Below are 271 nucleotides of genomic sequence, written 5' to 3'. Positions count from 1 at the left end.
ATTGCAATTCTTCATATCGTAATTATATATAAAACAATATATTTCATTTCATTTGTATCTTTTTCATGATTAATGAATATTTATGCTGTAATACTCTATAGATGACTGTGCTGGTCTCTCTGTAATTCATGACTGTAATTATGAATTAATGAACTAATCCGTTTGTTGCATCATCTCTGTATTCAGATTTACATGATGCAATGTATGTTATTTTGTCGAATGGAAAAAGGAAGTTCGTGATTTTTATCTATTTATTTTGAAATCGTCTCTT

Source organism: Penaeus monodon, chromosome 20 (genome assembly GCF_015228065.2).
Source record: "Penaeus monodon isolate SGIC_2016 chromosome 20, NSTDA_Pmon_1, whole genome shotgun sequence".
In the NCBI taxonomy this organism is placed as follows: domain Eukaryota; kingdom Metazoa; phylum Arthropoda; class Malacostraca; order Decapoda; family Penaeidae; genus Penaeus; species Penaeus monodon.
The sequence above is the reverse complement of the archived record's forward strand: the minus strand, read 5'-3'. Positions refer to the sequence as shown.